At 34.9% G+C, this 20685-nt stretch overlaps 1 protein-coding gene across 1 annotated transcript in view; it reads right to left on the bottom strand.

Moving 5' to 3' along the window:
* Positions 1 to 20685, bottom strand: part of CXXC4 (CXXC finger protein 4) — a 448834-nt gene that overhangs the window by 204265 nt on the left and 223884 nt on the right. The window contains exon 2 of the mRNA XM_064384048.1: positions 20037 to 20143. The gene's annotated coding sequence lies outside the window, so the exon portion shown is untranslated. The remainder of the gene's footprint in view (positions 1 to 20036; positions 20144 to 20685) is intronic.

Genomic DNA, 20685 nt, shown 5'->3' with positions numbered 1-20685 from the left:
GTAATGTGATGCATCCAGATTTGTTTTTTGCTTAGTCTTGCTTTGGCTATGTAGGCTCCTTTTTAGTTCTACATGAATTTTAGGATAGTTGTTTCTAGTTCTGTGAAGAATGATTGTGATATTTTGATGGGAATTGCATTGAATTTGTAGATTGCTTTTGGCAGTATGGTCATTTTCACAATATTGATTCTACCCATCCACTATGTGTTTTCATTTGTTTGTGTTATCTATGATTTATTTCAACAGTGTTTTGTAGTATGTCTTGTAGAGGTCTATCACCTCCTTGGTAGGGTATATTTCTAAATATTGTATTTGTATTTTTTACAGCTATTGTAAAGGGGTTGAGTTCTTGATTTGATTCTCAGCTTAGTCACTATTGGTATATAGCATTGCTACTGATTTGTGTACATGAATTTTGTACCCTGAAACTTTACTGGATTCATTTATTAGTTATAGGAGCTTTATGGATGAGACTTTAGGGTTTTCTAGGTATACAGTGATATCATTGGCAAACAGTGACAGTTTGGCTTCCTTGTTACTGATTTGGATGCCCTTTATTTCTTTCCCTTGTCTGATTGCTCTGCCTAGGATTTCCAGTACTATGTTGAATAGAAGTGGTGAAAGTGAGCATCCTTTCCAGTGTTCCAGTTCTCAGGAGGAATGCTTTCAACTTTTCCCATACAGTATCATGTTGGCTGTGGGTTTTCTATAAATGGCTTTTGTTACCTTAAAGTATGTCCCTTCTGTGCCAATTTTGCTGAGGGTCTGAATCATAAAGAGATGCTGGATTTTGTCGAATACTTTTTGACAAAATTCAATGCTATGTCATGAACTTTCCTTGTAGCACCACTTTTGCTGTATCCAAGAGGTTTTCATAGGTTGTATCACTATTATTATTCAGTTCAAAGAATTTTCCAGTTTCCATCTGGATTTCATTCTTGACCCAGTGATCACTCTGGAGCACGTTATTTAATTTTCCATGTATTTGCATAGTTTTGTGGGTTCCTTTTAAAGTTGATTTTCACTGTGGTCTGGGAGAGTATTTAATATAATTTTGGTTCTCTTAAATTTATGGAGACTTATTTTGTGGCCTATCATATGGTCTATTTTGGAGAATGTTCCACGAGCTGATAAAAAGAATGTATATTCTGCAGTTGTTGGGTAGAATGTTCTGTAAATACCTGTTAAGTCCATTTGTTGTAGAGTATAGTGTAAGTTCATGGTTTCTTTGTTGACTTTCTGTATTGATGACCTATCTAGTGCTGTTAGTAGAATAGTCCACCGTGTCTATTTTCCCCATACTTATATCTATAGGTACTCCATGTTTAGCTTCCACTTATAAGTGAGAACACGTTGTATTTGATGTTCTGTTCCTGCATTAATCTGGTTAGGATAATGCCCTCCAACTGCATCCACATTGCTGCAAAGAACATGGTTTCATTCTTTTTTTGACTGTCTAGTATTCCGTGGTGTATACATACCACATTTTCTTTATCCAATCCACCATTGATAGGCACCTTGGTTGTTGCCATGTCTTTGCTATTGTGAATAATGCTGCAATGAACATACAATTATATGTGTTTTAATGGTAGAATGATTTATTTTCCTTTGGGTATATGCCTAGTAATGGGATTGCTGTGTAAAATGGTAGTTCTATTTTAAATTCTTGAGAAATCTTTAAACTTCTTTCCACAGTGCCTGAACTAATTTATTTTTCCACCAACAGTGTAAGTGCATTTCCTTTTCTTTTTTTTTTTTATTATTATTTTTTTTTTATTGCATTTTAGGTTATGGGGTACATGTGAAAAATATGCAAAGTTGTTGCATAGGTGCATTCAGCAGTGTGATTTGCTGCCTCCCTCCCCCTCACCCATATCTGGCATTTCTCCCCATGCTATCCCTCCCCAACTCCCCCCCCCGCTGTCCCCCCCACTCCTCCGCAACAGACCCCTGTGTATAGTGCTCCCCTCCCTGTGTCCATGTGTTCTCATTGTTCAACACCCTCCTATGAGTGAGAACATGTGGTGTTTGGTTTTGTGTTCTTGTGTCAGTTTGCTGAGAATGATGGTTTCCAGGTTCATCCATGTCCCTACGAAGGACGCGAACTCCTCGTTTTTAATGGCTGCATAATATTCCATGGTGTATATGTGCCACATTTTTCCTGTCCAGTCTATCATCGATGGGCATTTGGGTTGGTTCCAGGTCTTTGCTATTGTAAACTGTGCTGCAATGAACATTCGTGTGCATGTGTCCTTATAGTAGAACGATTTATAATCCTTTGGATATATGCCCAGTAATGGGATTGCTGGGTCAAATGGAATTTCTATTTCTAGGTCCTTGAGGAATCGCCACACTGTTTTCCACAGTGGTTGAACTAATTTCAAATAATCCAAAAAGAAGGAATCCTTCCCAAATCATTTTATGAGACCAACATCATCCTAATACCAAAACCCGGCAGAGACTCAACAAGAAAAGAAAATTACAGGCCAATATCCATGATGAACATAGATGCAAAAATCTTCAATAAAATACTGGCAAGCCGATTGCAACAGCACATCAAAAAGCTTATCCACCATGATCAAGTAGGATTCATCCCGGGGATGCAAGGCTGGTTCAATATACGCAAGTCTATAAATGTAATTCACCACATAAACAGAACCAAAGACAAAAACCACATGATTATCTCAATTGATGTTGAATTTCGACAAAATTCAACAGCCCTTTATGCTAAAAACTCTCAATAAACTAGGTATCGACGGAACGTACCTCAAAATAATAAAAGCTATTTATGACAAACCGACAGCCAATATCATACTGAATGGGCAAAAACTGGAAGCATTCCCTTTGAAATCGGGCACTAGACAAGGATGCCCTCTCTCACCACTCCTGTTCAATATAGTACTGGAAGTTCTAGCCAGAGCAATCAGACAAGAAAAAGAAATAAAGGGTATTCAATTAGGAAAGGAGGAAGTCAAATTGTCTCTATTTGCAGACAACATGATTGTATATCTAGAAGACCCTATCATCTCAGCCCAAAATCTCCTGAAACTGATAAGCAACTTCAGCAAAGTCTCAGGATACAAAATCAATGTGCAAAAATCACAAGCATTCCTATGCATTTCCTTTTCTTTGTAGCTTTACCATCTGTCATGTTTTGACCTTTCAATAATGGTGATTCTAACTGGTGTGAGATGGTATACCATCATGGTTTTGATTTGCATTTCTCTGATGATTAGTGATGCTGAGCATTTTTAAATGTTTATTGGCTGCTTTTATGTCTTCTTTTGGGAACTGTCTGTTCATGTTCTTTGCCCTCCTTTTAAAGGGGATATTAGTTTTTGCTTGTTGCTTTAAGTTCCTTATAGATTCTGGTTATTAGACCTTTGTTGGACACATAGTTTGTGAATATTTTCTCCCATTCTGTAGGTTGTCTGTTCACTCTCTTGATGAGAGTTTCTTTTGCTGTGTAGAAACACTTTGGTTTAAGTCCCATATGTCAATTTTTCTTTTTGTTGCAATTGTTCTTTTTAAAATAATTTCAACTTTTATTTTAGGTTCGGAGGTACATATGCTGGTTTGTTACATGGAACTACTCATGTCTCGACATCATCGCTCACACAGGGATTACTTTAATCACTTCTTAGCAAGCCTCTTTATCCTCCAATTTATGCTATAGTTACTGCCAATATACATTTCCCTAAACATTGCTTATGTTAGCCTCTGCTCAAAAACAATATAGATCTCCCTACTTAAAACTTTGTACAATGTAAATTTCTTTGCTTGATTTTTAAGACATGTCAGAATGCCTATCCATATTTCCCACAAAGCCCTAACTCCTTTGTCTAATAAGGTCAGTATCCTCATGGCTATATAAAAATCTTTGCTTCTGAACATTTTCAACTATTTTTTCCTCACCTAAGCAGCAGTCTTCATCTCTGCTGCCATTTAAGTTTCAGCCTATCCTTCACGGCTAAGACCTACTCTCCCCCTGTTAACTTCCCAGTCTGCATTTTTTTATTCTCTCCTCTATGCTCCTGTAGCACTCATGGCATGTACCACATAGATCGACACCTGTCCACAAAAGTATTCAAAAGCTCATTCATTTTATCTTGTTTTTTTCAGTATTACCCTCTTTTGAGGGATTTATATTTTCTAAAAAATAAATATACAACTAATATAAAATACTTATCTTTTATTTATTTAAATATTACACACATGTATAGTATAAAATGAGTTTATAACCTCTTTTTAACAGATCTTTCTGGAACTCTCAAAACAATCTGATAAGCACTTAAAATTATACTTGTATTTCTTCTCGCTTTCTCTTCTTTTCTATACAGAGAACTTTGGTAATATCCTGAATTTACTACTAAAAGCAAAGGCTAAGGAAGGTGTTATGTGGCCTTTGTATAACAGAGAATGTTCTGTACTGAAAACTTATGATACACTTTCCATTTTAGACAAAGCCAGACAGGGAACATTTTCTCTATCATAGTGTCTAGCACAAGCCTGGGAATATAACTCAATAAATTCTTGTTAAGTGATTGAATTTTTGGTAGTTCACTCAATGAAAGCTTCCATTTCTGAAATTTGCACATAATACCTTCAGGAATTATATCTGAGTAGCATTCCCCAATGGAAAACCTTATTCCAACTTTGAGAAGGAATGTGATTAATTTGAAGCGGCTATTCTAATTTTTCATTTTTAGATTTTTACTATTATCTTGAGCAATAGCAGGCCAAGAGCTTTGCTTCCATACTACCAGCAATTTCTTTTGGGTGGCAAAACAATTTAGAGCTATTGAAACAGTATTAGAAACCATGTATTCCAACCCATTCACTCTTCAGATGAGCAAAACACCCCAGGTTAGATGGAGAAGCCAAGACAGAAATCAAGCTCTTTTAAACAAGTAACTACCTTACCTACATTTAAATAATGACGGATAGCAAAATACCATGAAATCCTGGACCTGAAGAGAACTTACAGATGGTTCATTATTCTTTGTTTTAGCACTTCCAGTAATTGGCTAACAGCTCCTTCTACAATGGAATGCCTCTAAAAATTAGAAATGTTCTCAAAAGAGTATTTCTCAGTGACTTATGTTGAATCAAAATTTGGCTTCCCAGAACTTTGTAGCAACAGCCCTAGTTTTGAATTCTCAAACAATAACAACAATCCACTCCCTCTTCCACGGGACTGAACTAAACAATTTATATAACCTTTAAGATTTTCTCTTCCCAAGTTCCTCTAAACTTCCTTTTTTATGGCATAGCTTCTCTCGTTTTGACAATAATCTTATTAGAATTTTGTTCTTGAATCTTAGAATGCTTTCAATTAATGGTTACAAAAAAAAAATCAAACTCAATTTGGCCTAAAGAATAAGTAAAAACTCCAGGGTAATTTAGGCATAGTTCCATCAGAGCTCTGGGTCCATTTTCCTGTGGTTTGCTCTTCTCCACTTTTATCCATGTTAACTTTCCCCCCAGACTGACTTCCCTCCTAGTTGTTGGATGCCTGCCAGCGGTAATTAGGCTGCATGATGTCTCATTCAGCAAGAAAGGCAGGTTGCTTCCCATTAACTGCTGAAAAAAAGAAAACACTGCGATTTACATCACTTGGCCACCCCTGAACCAATCCGTAAAACCAGGGGAATGCCACACACTGATAAGCTTAGCCCTGGATTAATTAAACCAATTACAGTGCAAAGGAAGATGGAATCTTCCTGATTGGCCTTAGCTGAGCATAGCTTACTGTTGAAGCTGAGGTGAGGTCAAGTTCACTGTAACCTTATTGCTGGTATCAACAGAGCAGGTGGAACGGACGTTGAGGAAATAACCATATCTTCTGTTCGCCATGCATTTATACCCGTATGTAATACTCAGGATGGATCTGACAAATGTCCAAGTTCAATGAAATATTAGAAATCAGTCTTATGGCTAGTTCTCTTATTTTGGAAATGCTCTTCTATTAACATAGTTTCACCTTGAATTCACTATTTTTTTAAGCAGGTATAATTGTTGAGTTTGCTGTTATTGAAGTATGTAAGGCGTTTTTTTTTTATTTCATTTTATACTGCTTTTGAGATGAACTTTAAAAACCTCCCCACAAGTGCATTCTTATGTAACTGATTGCAAAAAAACAAAACAATACATTAATTTGGTTCCTAAATCTCAGTGTTCTGGTTTGTATGCATTGTTCTATCTACTAAAACACTTCAAATTATATTTCTGTAAGTCAGTACATTAGCTTATTACCCTTTGCAGATTGATGTCTCTTCACCCAGATTGGGTTTTTTAATGTGACCAAGACAAAGCCAAAGAGAAAGCCATGAGACATACTATGAAAAACCTTTCTGCAAGCTAATACAAAGTTAATAATTACATACAGTTGTTCAACCAGCTTCACACATCTGCTGACACTCACTATTATTCAGTCATATTTCTACGCTGTTCACAAGGACATATTAGTGATTTCATCAAAATCTCTACCTAAACACAAATATTGCAAGCTCCCACCCTCTAAAATCTCTCCAGGCTGCTCAACCTACAGAAAATTAAATCAGGCTAATTTGGCAGGAATGCTTTTAGTGCACTCAGACTGGATCTTAGAGGTTGTCTCATTATTTTCTAAGTGATTTCAATTCCTTGTTAAAGTAATCCATTCTAAAACACTATTAAAGATCAACATTGCTGATCTAATAGTTTCCAGAATCTACCTTTTAACCCTTTGAGAGAATTGGGGTGATATTTGCTTAGATCGCATCTTCTAGCAGCACTCCCTTTCTCTGTGATTTCTGTGGATTACTGCCAATCATTCTGTGATTACATCTGTAAATCCTTTCAACACCTTGGAATGTAATTTGTCTGTGACTGCAAACTTGAATTCATTTAGAATGTCTGGGTGGCTTCCTATAATCTCATCTTTTTACTTTTTCTGGGACTTCAATTCATTGTTAATGGTGTTTTTCTAGCTGTTCTATTTTGATGATAACTTCTTCATAGTGGCAAGGACAGATTCAAAATAGAAACGGAGTAATTCTGCCTCCTGCCTGTATTTGTTTGCCTCTCATCATCTTTTCTAAACAGGGGCTGATGCTCTATAGTCTCATAATTATGATTCCTAGCTTTGGCAGAAGTACTTTTCTCTTTTGGGAACACTCTTCCTGTTCTCAAACTTTTTGTAATCTAACTTTTATTCATCCTCCAAGTCTTAGTAATAATCTCTCTGAGGAGCCTTCATTGATCCTGCAAAGCTAAATTAGACACCCCTCTTATATCGTATGATATCTTATGATAGACCTTTGGTGAAATTTAGTAGACTATATTGTAAATGCCTGTTAGCATGTCTGCTTTCCCCATTTGACTATAAGTAGTTAGAAGATAAGGATCTTTCCTTATTCTTTTCTTCAGAGATTTTCACAGTTCCTGGCAACAAATTGGTGCTTAATATTAATAATTGTTCAATGAATTAAACCTGTAAAAGTCCCTTTGGTTAACTTTGAGCATTGTTTTTTTTTTTATTTCTTTTATTTTCTTCCAAGATTTATTTTACTACCACATCAAGTTTCCTTAATGGTTGAAAGTAAATCTAGAATAACAATTTCTTCATAAGTTTTTTTCAATAAAAAGCTTCGTTGTCAAATCTCCGAGGTATTAATTTTTAGGGAAGTTTAAAATAATGTTTCTTATGAAAAAAGGAAAAACAATCTTCTAATATACATGTATACTCGATCAGAAAACATGCTCATCATAAATTTTTGAAGCACATGGAGTATATGTCACAAATGGAAACATGAAAATAAAAGTGAGATGACTATTTTTGTAGAAACAAAATGAAACAAATTTCCTGGTTTAGGATTTTTAAAAAACACATTTCAGTCATTAAGACTACTTTAATATTTTGAAAGCTTGAAAAATATATTTTTTATCCAATGCACTCAGTAAATTTTGCAATCTTTAGTTTTTCTGTTTACCAATGATATTTCCTACTGATACACTTTTCTCACAACAATAAATCTCTTTAACTTATTCAATTTGTCACGTGTTCAGTAGTTTATAAAACTTTAAAGCTAATGGTATAACAAAGCCAGATGATGAGATTTCATATTTATAAGTGCATCCTGGGATGAATAAATAATGAAGGCACAGTCTGCTGCTACTAAAAGTGAGGGGCTTAAGAAGTTTAGCCACAGAGATGGAACGCACTTGATATCATCTGATTTTAAAATTTAAGTAGATTTGATCCAGGTTGGTTCTTAAGGACATCATCAGCAGAAAATATCCTATTTTGGTACTTTATTTTTTCTTCTGTTCAGCACTGGATATGCAGCAATTTTCCTGATCTACTGCCACAGATTGAATTCATTGTTGTATTTTTTTTCAAACTATCTTTTGTTACATGACATGCTTGGTGACAGACGTGGCCGACCAGTTTTCAATTAAACTTATCAGTCAAAGGTCATTTATAAGCCACTGGGATTGACTGAGACACAGAAGTATTAGTTTCATTGATTAGGGTTTAAAGAGAAAAATTGTTGCCAATTGGTACAATTGAAAGTTATAGTATAAATAATCTGTAGCTACTTTTTAGCCAAGTGTAATGACAGATTCCAAGGGAGAGGACTTAAAAATGTCATCTTTAATTTTTTACAGAAAAATATTATTAATATAGTTATAATTCATTTGTATGCAGCCACCAAAAGAGAGAATATTTACAATATAATGCAACAATATCATGCCAAAAACAATGTAACACTAACATGTAATGTTTTATACCTCATGTGAATTGTCATAGGAAATATGAATTGTCATGTTTATAATAAATTATATTTATATAATAAATGAGTCATTATATTTATTATCTACTTTCAGTAGAATTAAGATCTGCCTTCTAGTGCTGAGACAACAATTAATTATGTACACAATCTAGGGCAAATCATTTAAACTCTCTAGGTCTCAATTTTTTCTATACATAAGTATTAACTCCTCAAAAAATTATAATCTACAAAGTTTGTAGTAGGGGGCTCTTGAGTCACTTTTAATATTTCATAAAGCTCTTGGGAACTTTGTACTTAACCACAATAAAAACTCATAAGCCCCATATAGTTTCTGATCCATAAAAACTAGTTAATATTTAATAAATTATGAAATTAATAGAATAAATGAAAACGTGAATGAATGAATAAATGAATAAAAATTAGAAAACTAGGTTGAGCTGCACTTTATATCAACCCTATTGTCTACTGGTTATTTCTTGCTGATCTGATTTCCAATTGTATATGCTTGTGACTATTTAAAAGTGAATTAACAGTTACTTTTTCAATGCAATTTGAGGAGTAAAATATTGTTTAATACCCAGAGCAAGTCATGGGTATTAATAATAAAGGGCTAATATTCAGACTCTACAAAGAATTAAAACAGATTTACAAGAGAAAAACAAGCCCATTCAAAAGTGGGCAAAGGATATGAACAGACACTTTTCAAAAGAAGACATATATGAGGTCAACATATGAAAAAATGCTCATCATCACTGGTCATTAGAGAAATGCAAATCAAAACTACATTGAGATACCATCTCACGCCAGTTAGAACGGCGATCATTAAAAAAATCTGGAGACAACAGATGCTGGAGAGGATGTGGAGAAATAGGAACACTTTTACACTGTTGGTGGGAGTGTAAATTAGTTCAACCATTGTGGAAGACAGTGTGGTGATTCCTCAAGGACCTGGAAATAGAAATTCCATTTGACCCAACAATCCCATTACTGGGTATATATCCAAAGGATTATAAAGCGTTCTACTATAAGGACACATGCACACGAATGTTCACTGCAGCACTGTTTACAATAGCAAAGACCTGGAACCAACCCAAATGCCCATCGATGATAGACTGGACAGGGAAAATGTGGCACATATACACCATGGAATACTATGCAGCCATAAAAAATGATGAGTTCATGTCCTTTGTAGGGACATGGATGAACTTGGAAACCACCATTCTCAGCAAACTGACACAAGAACACAAAATCAAACACCGCATGTTCTCATTCATAGGCGGATGTTGAACAATGAGAACACATGGACACAGGGAGGGGAGCATCACACACTAGGGTCTGTGGGTGAGGGGAACTAGGGGAGGGACAGCAGGGGGTGGGGAGTTGGGGAGGGATAACATGGGGAGAAATGCCAGATATAGGTGATGGGGAGGAATGCAGCAAACCACATTGCCATGTATGTACCTATGCAACAATCTTGCATGTTCTTCACATGTTCCCCAAAAGCTAAAACACAATAAAATATATACTAAAAAAAAAAAGTATTAGGATATAGATGGCCACCATGGTCCCTGGGAGGAGAGCTCTGTCCTGACAATAGACAATTAAAGCTGATAAATCCAAAAAAAAAAAAAAGAATACTGAAGATTGGTAGCAATAATATTAGAAAATATTAGAAAAATGGAAATGCTTCCACATTTACAAGTACCATAAATCCTTTTCCAGTGACTCTATTGCAGCTATGAGGAATTTTCAAGCTTTTTCACAGGAATTGTTGTCTATTACTTTCAGCATTTTATGTGATATGATCCAATCTGTGACAATCCCTTAGCCTAAAATCTCAACTAACACTTGAAGAAATCAATAAAAATTTTCTTACTTATATACTGGTTATCACTAATTTCATATAAGCTTCAGTTTATTTCATTTAAAGCAACATTTGCCTCAACAACTCATCCATTTACAATGATTAATTCCAAGAGTGAGGTGTATTTATACCTTCTAGAACGAGAGGCCCTGATCAGAGGGAAAAAGAAAGGATTTTCCCCCTTATACTTAGGGAAAATTGTTAGTCCTTCTCCTTATGTAAGGAAAAAAGTGAAATGCTCTATTATTTTTGTAATACATTAACTTTATTTTTGAAGCTATTTCCTCTAACTTTTCTGTATGTTCTTTATTCCATAACAATTGTACTCACTCTTTATTTTTCTTATAGCTGAGTTGATAGTAGACGCCAATATTATTGTTATTATTGGTATTCACTGGCATTCTCTGTTATACAGCCTTCACTAAAGAGTCATTAATATAATTTATTGTGGTAAATTATACAAATACTTGTTCACAAAGCAAGAGTATCAACTGATATATGTCTTTCCTCTTCTGTTAAGTCTGTTCATTGATGTTGATGATCAATTAATTATTGTTTAATAAATATAATTTTTATCAGATTTAAATGGACTAGACTGAATTATGCTGCTTTATGGCTAATAGAATTGTAAGTGAGCAGCATGTTTAATATGCATAGATAACCCACCATAAAAAACAAATAAATGTGTGGCATATCAGCAAACATTGGCCTTTACTTGACTCTGGCAGAAACACACATGTGTTTTCCCAATGTCATGTGTTAAATATATTTAACTGTGTGTTAATACATTTAATGTGTGTGTTAATACACACATTTAAATAAATATAAAATTAAATACATATAAAATATATTTAACAAATATATTTTAACTTAAAATATTTAACTCATAAATATAAATAACATAATAAAAATATATTTTAACTTAAATATATTTTTATATTAAGTAAAAATATATTTCTTAAATCTAATAACTATATCCTTGTTCTTTCAAGACAGAAAGAGCTTTTCAAGGCCAAAAATTAAATTAAGAGTATTATTTATAAAGTTAAGAAAACACAAAATCATTTTGACCTTAGCCTACATAGTTAGTCTTATTGAATCTTAGTTTCCATTATTTTTCTGCCTCACAAGACAGAAGGCACAGAAGACAAAGCCTATGGCTCACCGAAATGATAAATCTAGTAGGGCATACCTACATAATTCTGGGACCCTAAATGGCTATACCCTGTGTATGGGGTGTACCAGAAATAAATCTACCCCACAGCACAAGACAAAGAAAAAAATCTTTGCTATGATTTTTGTGCTAAATTCAGAAAGAATACCTCACTTGAGCATTCATAGCCAAAAAACACTCCTCATGCTGATTTGTACACTGAATCCACATTGACTTAGTGGCCTAACAAACTTAAATCCAAAAATCTATTTAAAGTGGTCTCAAATAGTAGTTTCTCAAGGGATCTCAGATAAACCTAGGCAAATTATCTTTGAAGGAATTCACATTCCATCCAGGCTTCAAAAGATTTCTACAGATAAAGTTCCAAGAAATATGAATTTACACTCAAAATTTATAAAATAATAACCACAATAAATCACTTGATAGAGTCCAACAGAAACAATAGATGACAGAAAGATTTTAGATGTAGAATATAAAATTATTTTTCATTTTGTCTTAATAAAAGGTTATTTTTTATATATATATATAGCATTAAAAAACAGTAAAACTATACAAATGCAAATCATATTGCAAAAGAGCCTAATGGAACTTCTGGAAATAGGTTACGTGTAACTGAAGTAAAAAATTGCAATGGATGGGTAAAGAGCAAATTAGATACAGTTAATGGGAAATTTAATGACTGGACTCCAGAGCTGAAAAGATTGTCTATAATGTAACATGTAAACACAAGTAGCTGGAAAGCATTAAAGAGAAGTTAAAAGCCATGGAGAATAACAAAATTTTTAATACACATGTCATTGGAGTAATAAATTTTTTAAAATAAAAACTAGAAAGAATAAGGAAGGGACAATATTAGAGATGGTATCTCAGGTTAGTTTTCCCAGAAGCAGATCCTGAGGCAAGGATTCATGAACAGGTAATTTAGAAAGGCAATACTCTCTGTAGAGATCAGCAAGGTAGCATGGAAAGTAGAAGGGGGAAGAGAAGAAAGCCAAGCTAGGGTGCAGTCTCAGATAAAGTCCTGCAAATACAGCTTTGGCCTGATCTTGCAGGAGAATGCTAGAGTAAGTTACACCTCAGAGTTGTCCAAGGCAAAGAGCTAACTTGCTATACTCCTACCTCCGTGAGCCATTGGTCAAGGGCTATGTGGAAGGAGTAAATTCTCAGGGACTTCTAGATTTCCGCGTATGGATAAAAGACCTCTAGAGAAAGAGGACAGTTCTCAAAGAAGAGGTATAGTTCCAATTTGACATATAATCATCAAAATTGCTCTTATACTTGTTTATTTTTCTTGCTTCCCTTTAATTTTGGCCTGATCTCATCAACTCTTCCATGTACATAAAAATAATGTTAAAATTTTGCCCTTACAGTTGTCCTCAGTGAGACACTTGTAGTAGTAAACTAATCCAGTATTATCTATAGTTGTTGTAAGTTTTACCTTTATTCTCAACTTTTATCATCTTTTGTTTGAAGCTTTATTTTGTATTTTATATTTTGTTGGATGTTTCTTCTAATTCATTCTGAAGGTCTCTGTCTTTTGTCAGTAAGCTTAATACATTTACATTTATTGCAATTGTTACTAAGACTCGTTTCTTTTTTTTTTTCACTTAGGTTTTTTTTTCTTTTTTTTTTTTTTGCTTTAAGATCTGGGGTACATGTGCAGATCTTGCAGGATTGTTACATAGGTATACACATGCCATGGTGGTTTGCTACCTCCATCTCCCTGTCACCTACATTCAATATTTCTTCTAATGTTATCCCTCCCCAATCTCCCCACACCCTGCTATCCCTCCCCTAGCCCCTACCCCCCAACAGACCCCAGTGTGTGATGTTCCCCTCCCTGTATCCATGTGTTCTCATTGTTTAACATCCACTTATGAGTGAGAACACGAGGTGTTTGGTTTTCTGTTCTTGTGTCAGGTTGTTGAGAATGATGAATCTGAAAACCATCATTTCTTTCTTTATATTTAATTGATTTTTTTCTATCGCATATTTTCTGTGTATTGCTTTGATTTGTCTTTCATGCTTTCCATTCGACTAAATACAAGAAGTTTTCTTCTTCTTGAATGAAAGTTAATATTGTGTTTTATTTATTGTTTGGTTTTCAGTAAAACAATGACAAATATCTACATTACTTTTTTCTTTCACACATTTCTTATGCTTACCTATATCCATATCATCTCTCTCTCTCATCTCTCATTTTCTTCTGCCCTGCCACCACATTTGTATTTTCTACATTTTAAACTCTGAGCTTTATGAATCTTTTATCAATTTTAGGTTTGTTTTAGCAACAAGAAAATTTACGGAGCTGTTTCCTTACCAGTACCTTCTATATATTTCATAGATTTTTCTAGGTTTGACAATTTACTGTTGTACTTCCTGAAAGTATTTTCAAAAGAGTCATTTACTCGATGAAACTTGTGAGTTCTTGTTTGTCTAAGAATATGTAAGTATATTTCCTTTGCATGTAAATTATTGTCAGTTGCATATAATATTTCAGATTTAAAGTCCTTTTATATCACATTAACAAGAATTTTATTAGTGATTTATTTCTTGTATTTTGGGGGTTTTTTTGTAAATACTCCGTTTTCTGTTAGAAAACTTTAATAATATCTTCTTGTCTTTGATGTTTTAAAATTTACTTTAACATGTTTATATTGTCTTTTTAAATATCTATAAGGTTTGGCACTATGAAATTTTGCAATATTTTTCTTCTGTAAATCTTACAAATGGTAGGCCACTATTTCTCCAAATATTTCCTTTCTTTCCCTTTTTAAAAATATAGTTTCTTGGAAAACCTTCCATGTAAAGGTTAACAATTACATATCCATCTGCCCTATCTCCAAATTTTGGTTTTTTCTTCTCTTTTTCTGTATCTCTTTCTGATGACATTTTTAAAAATTTCCTCTACTTAATCTTCAAACTCATTAGTTTGTAACCCAATTGTATTTATTTTCATTTATTTATTGAATTCTTTCTCCTTTTTTCAAAATATATTATTTTGCCATCTTTTCCATTATTCTTCCTTATATCTTTGAGAATATTTAATTCTTATATTTATTTTAAGCTTTTATTTATATTTATTTTTGGAGTTTCTGTTACACAATTCTTTTTTTTTTAATTGTATTGTACATTTTGGGGTACATGTGAAGAACATGCAAGATTGTTGCATAGGTGCATATGTGGCAGTGTGATTTGCTGCCTTCCTCCCCTTCACCTATATCTAGCATTTCTCCCCATGCTATCTCTCCCCAACTCCCCACCTCCCGCTGTCCCTCCCCTATTTCCCCCCAACAGACCCTAGTGTATAGTACTCCCCTCCCTGTGTCCATGTGTTCTCATTGTTCAACACACACCTATGAGTGAGAACATGCGGTGTTTGATTTTGTGTTCTTGTGTCAGTTTGCTGAGAATGATGCTTTCCAGGTTCATCCATGTCCCTACAAAGGACGCGATCTCATTGTTTTTGATGGCTGCATAATATTCCATGGTGTATATGTGCCACATTTTCCCTGTCCAGTCTATCATCGATGGGCATTTGGGTTGGTTCTAGGTCTTTGCTATTGTAAACTGTGCTGCAATGAACATTCGTGTGCATGTGTCCTTATAGTAGAACCATTTATAATCCTTTGGATATATACCCAGTAATAGGATTGCTGGGTCAAATGGAATTTCTATTTCTAGGTCTTTGAGGAATCGCCACACTGTCTTCCACAATGGTTGAACTAATTTACACTCCCACCAACAGTGTAAAAGTGTTCCTATTTCTCCACATCCTCTCCAGCATCTGTTGTCTCCAGATTTTTTAATGATCGCCATTCTAACTGGCGTTGAGATAGTATCTCAATGTAGTTTTGATTTGCATTTCTCTAATGACCAGTGATGATGAGCATTTTTTCATATGTTTGTTGGCCCTGTGTATGTCTTCTTTTGTAAAGTATCTGTTCATATCCTTCACCCATTTTTGAATGGGCTTGTTTGTTTTTTTCTTGTAAATCTGTTTTAGTTCTTTGTAAATTCTGGATATCAGCCCTTTGTCAGATGGGTAGGCTGCAAATATTTTTTCCCATTCTGTTGGTTGCCTATTCACTCTAGTGACTGTTTCTTTTGCTGTGCAGAAGCTGTGGAGTTTGATTAGGTCCCATTTGTCTATTTTGGCTTTTGTTGCCAATGCTTTTGGTGTTTTGGTCATGAAACCCTTGCCTAAGCCTATGTCCTGAATGGTTTTGCCTAGATTTTCTTCTAGGGTTTTTATGGTGTTAGGTCTTATGTTTAAGTCTTTAATCCATCTGGAGTTAATTTTAGTGTAAGGTGTCAGGAAGGGGTCCAGTTTCTGCTTTCTGCATATGGCTAGCCAGTTTTCCCAACACCATTTATTAAACAGGGAATCCTTTCCCCATTGCTTGTTTTTGTCAGGTTTGTCAAAGATCGGATGGTTGTAGATATGTTGTGTTGCCTCCGAGTCCTCTGTTCTATTCCATTGGTCTATATCTGTGTTTTGGTACCAGTACCATGCTGTTTTGATTACTGTAGCCTTGTAGTATAGTTTGATGACCAGTAGTGTGATGTCTCCCGCTTTGTTCTTTTTGCTTAGAATTGACTTGGCTATGCAGGCTCTCTTTTGGTTCCATATGAAGTTTAAGGTGGTTTTTTCCAGTTCTGTGAAGACGGTCATTGGTAGCTTGATGGGGATAGCATTGAATCTGGAAATTACTTTGGGCAGTATGGCCATTTTCACAACATTGATTCTTCCTAACCATGAACATGGAATGTTTCTCCATCTGTTTGTGTCCTCTCTTATTTCGTTGAGCAGTGGTTTGTAGTTCTCCTTGAAGAGGTCCTTTACGTTCCTTGTTAGTAGTATTCCTAGGTATTTTATTCTCTTTGTAGCAATTGTGAATGGCAGTTCGTTCTTGATTTGGCTCTCTTTAAGTCTGTTATTGGTGTATAGGAATGCCTGTGATCTTTGCACATTGATTTTGTATCCTGAGACTTTGCTAATGTTGCTTATCAGTTTCAGGAGATTTTGGACTGAGATGATAGGGTCTTCTAGATATACAATCATGTCATCTGCAAATAGAGACAATTTGACTTCCTCCTTTCCTAATTGAATACCCTTTATTTCTTTTTCTTGTCTGATTGCTCTGGCTAGAACTTCCAGTACTATATTGAATAGGAGTGGTGAGAGAGGGCATCCTTGTCTAGTGCCAGATTTCAAAGGGAATGCTTCCAGTTTTTGCCCATTCAGTATGATATTGGCTGTTAGTTTGTCATAAATAGCTTTTATTATTTTGAGATACGTTCCATCAATACCTATTTTATTGAGGGTTTTTAGCATAAAGGGCTGTTGAATTTTGTCGAAGGCCTTCTCTGCATCAATTGAGATAATCATGTGGTTTTTGTCTTTGGTTCTGTTTATGTGGTGAATTACATTTATAGACTTGTGTATGTTGAACCATCTTTGCATCCCCGGGATGAATCCTACTTGATCATGCTGAAAGAGGCAGTACACATAGAAAAGAACAACCAGTACCAGTCACTCCAAAAACATACCAAATGGTAAACAGTATCAAAACAATGAAGAATCTGCATCAACTAATGGGGAAAACAGTCAGCCAGCATCAAAACAGCAGTATCAAATTCACACATAACAATATTAACCCTAAATGTAAATGGACTAAATGCCCCAATCAAAAGACACAGACTGGCAAATTGGATAAAAAGCCAAAACCCATCTGTGTGCTGTATCCAGGAAACCCATCTCACATGCAAGGATACACAAAGGCTCAAAATAAAGGGATGGAGGAAGATTTACCAAGCAAATGGAGAGCAAAAAAAAAGCAGGAGTGGCAATTCTCATCTCTGATAAAATAGATTTTAAAGCAACAAAGATCAAAAGAGACAAAGAAGGACATTATATAACGGTAAAAGAATCAATGCAACAAGAAGAGCTAATGATCCTAAATATATATGCTCCCAATACAGGAGCACACAGATACATAAGGCAAGTTCTTAATGACTTACAAAGAGACTTAGACTCCCACACAATAATAGTGGGAGACATTAACACCCCATTGACAATATTAGACCGATCAATGAGACAGAAAATTAACAAGGATATCCAGGACTTGAACTCAGACCTGGACCAAGCAAACCTAATAGACATTTATAGAACTCTTCACCCCAAATCCACAAAATATACATTCTTCTCAGCACCATATCACACCTACTCTAAAATTGACCACATAATTGGAAGTAAATCACTCCTCAGCAAATGCAAAATAACAGAAATCATAACAAACAGTCTCTCAGACCACAGTGCAATCAAGTTAAAACTCAGAATTCAGAAACCAACCCAGAACCGCACAGCTTCATGGAAACTGAACAACTGGCTCTTGAATATTGACTGGATAAACACTGAAATGAAGGCAGAAATAAAGATGTTCTTCGAAACCAATAAGAATGAAGACACAACATACCAGAATCTCTGGGACACATTTAAAGCAGTCTCTAGAGGAAAATATATAGCAATAAGTGCTCACATGAGAAGAAAGGAAAGATCTAAAATTGACACCCTATCATCAAAATTGAAAGAGCTAGAGGAGCAAGATAAAAAAAACTCAAAACCTAGCAGAAGACAAGAAATAACTAAATCAGAGCAGAACTGAAGGAGATAGAGACACAAAAAACCCTTCAAAAAATCAATAAATCCAGGAGCTGGTTTTTTGAAAAGATCAACAAAATAGACAGACCACTAGCCAGATTAATAAAAAAGAAAAGGGAGAATAACCAAATAGATGCAATAAAAAACGACAAAGGGGTTATCACCACAGATTCCACAGAAATTCAAACCATCATCAGAGATTATTACAAACAACTCTATGCTCATAAACTAGGAAACCTGGAAAAAATGGATAAATTCCTGGACACTTGCCTCCTCCCAAGCCTAAACCAGGAAGAAGTCGAAACCCTGAATAGACCAATAACAAGGTCTGAAGTTGAGGCAACAATTAAGAGCCTACCACCCAAAAAAAGCCCAGGTCCAGATGGGTTCACAGCCGAATTCTACCAGACATACAAAGAGGAGCTGGTACCATTCCTTCTGAAACTATTCCAAATAATCCAAAAAGAGGGAATCCTTCCCAAATCATTTTATGAGACCAACATCATCCTGATACCAAAACCCGGCAGAGACTCAACAAGAAAAGAAAACCACAGGCCAATATCCATGATGAACATAGATGCAAAAATCCTCAATAAAATACTGGCAAGCCGATTGCACAATTCTCTTTTATCTGGTATAAGGTGAAGGAATTCACCTCAAGTCTGAGATTTTCTAACTGCAATTTGGCAGAATCACTCTCCATGTTCATCTCCCCACAGTAAGCAATTAGATATTTTGAGGACTCTCCTTTCCTCCTAACTGATCCTGGTAGGGAGAACAAAGAAGAGAAAATCATCAGGATCCAGCCAAAATGTCTGGGAAAGGCATAAATTACAACTTAACAGTTCTCCAAGCTTCTGCTGTTTTTGCACCCAGTTCTTTTCATATCTAAATTGTTCTTTCCTCCATTTATATGTTGAATCAGCTTATGTCTTTCTAAGAGTTCTCAGCATTTAATGTTTTGTTTCTCAGAATCAACCTGACTAGCATTTGTGTCAGATCTACAGAATTATATTAAGAGGAAGAAGCCAGTTATACTCATTCATTCGTCAAAAACTAGGAGAGGTTTTTCCAGTGATTTTATTTTACCCTTATAACTAAGATCAACATTATTGCAGCATCTCCTTCAACACTCCGTTTTCGGCTATTACAAACTAATTCATTTCCACAGGATTCCATGTACCTAGCTCAGTGCCTTGGGCAAAAGAGTTTGCAATAATTCCTACCTTCTATTTTGCTGGGGAGGCCAATTTATTTTCATAAATCTATTACTAAATTTGCACACATTTACTACTCTGGGGAATAATATACTTGTCAAAGTTGCAAATAAAAAATCCTAAATTTAATGATAAAATTCTTCAATATGAATTATATAGGCAGTAAGTAGATAAGAAATAATTAAGGAGCCCAACTAATGCATTCAATGAATAAATAGGGGTAGATAGTAAGACAGAGCATCAAGAGACTTTCAGTGTCTTTATTTCACACAAATGCTGTGAAGTAGTTCACAGTTTGACAGTGCCTTCTTTGAGAATGAAGGACAACCCTAACACTTACCTTGAACTGCTTCCTAGTTCTCCAGAGTCCATTTATAAAATATACTTAAATAGATTTAAAATTACTTTTCTCTCTCAGGTAGGTTTTTAATTCCAGATGAAGTATTCCTATGGAAAAAATAAAAATTTATGTCAGATTCATTTTTATATGTTTACAAATACCCATTTTTAAATCTATCCTGAAACTTTTACCTTGATCTTCCCAATATGACAGCACAGTTGTAACTATTGACAGGTATTAAATTGAAGAACTGTGTAAATTATCTCTCCATTCAGATCTGTATGTCTAAAATGCATTTTCCCTCCTAGTACATGCAACATTATTTTTTTTAGCTCCTTAATATTTTGAAACCATCTATTTGTCCATGAAAAAAAAATTCTTCAAGGATTAATTGAAAAATTTGGTGATTTCTGCGAAATTACCATAACAGATAGATCATAATAGGTGGTTGTAACAAGCAGAAAAGCTCCTAAGAAAAGGCTTTCAGGGGACTCTAAGGGTCAGAATCTCCCATGGGCTTTGCAAATAGCAGCAGTTCAAATCAAGGACCTGGCTTTAGGTACACAAAGCTCAGCTCAGATTGTCACTGGCGCAAAGGTCAGCTCTAAATGAAATTCTAAGTAAGTGAATTCCATCGGTAATTCCAATG

This window comes from Aotus nancymaae, unplaced genomic scaffold (assembly GCF_030222135.1).
Source record: "Aotus nancymaae isolate 86718 unplaced genomic scaffold, 86718_ANA_hifiasm-v0.15.2.pri h1tg000033l, whole genome shotgun sequence".
Classification (NCBI taxonomy): domain Eukaryota; kingdom Metazoa; phylum Chordata; class Mammalia; order Primates; family Aotidae; genus Aotus; species Aotus nancymaae.
This window is presented reverse-complemented; position numbering and strand designations above follow the sequence as displayed.